The following is a 1629-nucleotide window of genomic DNA, read 5'->3' on the forward strand; positions in this document are numbered from 1 at the left end:
ATAATAATAGTTATTATTATTATTGTATTCAAATACCAGTCTGATCACACATGGTCCAAGAAAACTCAAATAATAAGCCAAATATAAACACAGGTTAAAGACAGCTCTTCAAACGTCACGGGCAATGATGCCATGTTTATTATATTCCTTATCTTATTGTTTCAAATGCCAGTCTGATCACACATGGTCCAAGAACACTCAAATAATAAACCAAATGTTAAAGACTGATTTTCAAACATTATAGCCAATGATGCCATGCTTGTCTATGATCTTGCCAACATAAAATCACATCCATACCTCAGTAGCCGCCAAACCATTCAACAGAGCTTCCTTAACTATGAGCTGTTTGAAGCTATGATTTTGAACACTCTCAACTATTTATTTCACGCTCTGAATAGCTTTAGGAGTCTTAACAGGGGTTGGAGGAACTAGCTCAACCTTGGCATTGGGCCAAAATGTGGCCAATCAGGGCTCCGAGTAAGTTATATCAGCGTTTACCAGCGCTGGGCCTTCCCTGTGAGGTTACGGACAAACTGGGCCATGGTTCCAAGATGCATAAAGGGCTCACAACTTATTAGCTGTGCGACTGTTCCCAATAGTGTTGCTATGTATCAAATCAGTTCGACATTTGGTAGCTTAAAAGTAATTATTGTGTTGTCTCACAGTTCCAGTGGAATTTGGGATAGCCATGGCTAGGAAGTACTGGCTCCAAATCTCTTATGAGCTACAGTCAGTGTGAATGGAGCCAGAAAAGCAAAGAGGGACTGCAGCTGCGGGGAGCTGGTCAGGCACCTCTCTCTCTTCTCCAGATGGCCTTTCATTAGAGCTATTTTGAGCCTCCTCAAAACATGATGGCCTCAGGGCTGTGGACTGACAACATGGCAGCTCAAGGCTCCAGTACAAGTGTTCTAGTGATCCAGGTGGATGCTGTGTCTTCTTTCCTGACCAAGCCTTGAAGTCACTCAGTGCCACTTCTGCCACATTCTGATCATTTTATGCAAGTTCCAAACCCAACCAGATTCAAGCAAAGGAATTTGACTTCCCTTCTTAATGTGGGAGTGGCAAGATTTAAGAAAAACAAATTTAAAGAGAGATATTGCTATGGCCATCTTTAGAAAATAAAATCTGCCACAGTGACTTTGGACAAGTCAGCTAACTTTTCTGTGCCTCGGTTTCCTTACCTTTAAAATGGTTATAATATATGGCACTTCGTTGGGTTCTGGAGATTTAAAGGAGCGAATACATTTTAAGTGCTTAGAACAGTGCCCAGCACGGAGAATGTCATTCCTTAAATTTAATTTTGTAAATTTAATTTAATTTAATTTAATTTAATTTAATTTAATTTAATTTAATTTAAATTTTATTAGTATCCTTCAAGTCTCAGCACAAATATCACCTATTCTGCATAGCCTTTCCTATTAGCCTCACAGATTTTTCATTCTCCCTTCCAGCTTAGCATGGTACCTCTTTCCTAATCCATCTTTTCAGATTCATTGTAATCATATGTTCATAGCCCTAGATCCTCCAATGTACCGTGAACTTCTCAGGAGAGGGAAACAAAATGGCTGCTCAGTAGCACAGGTTTGTTTTTTAGAGAATGACTCAGTCCAAAGTACAGGTACAAATGAA

At 39.5% G+C, this 1629-nt stretch overlaps 1 pseudogene; it reads right to left on the reverse strand.

Annotated features, from left to right (window-relative positions):
• Positions 1–231: 231 nt before the first annotated feature.
• On the reverse strand, positions 232–542 carry LOC122492385 (annotated as a pseudogene).
• Positions 543–1629: the final 1087 nt, after the last annotated feature.

This window comes from Prionailurus bengalensis, chromosome C2 (assembly GCF_016509475.1).
Source record: "Prionailurus bengalensis isolate Pbe53 chromosome C2, Fcat_Pben_1.1_paternal_pri, whole genome shotgun sequence".
Taxonomy (NCBI): domain Eukaryota; kingdom Metazoa; phylum Chordata; class Mammalia; order Carnivora; family Felidae; genus Prionailurus; species Prionailurus bengalensis.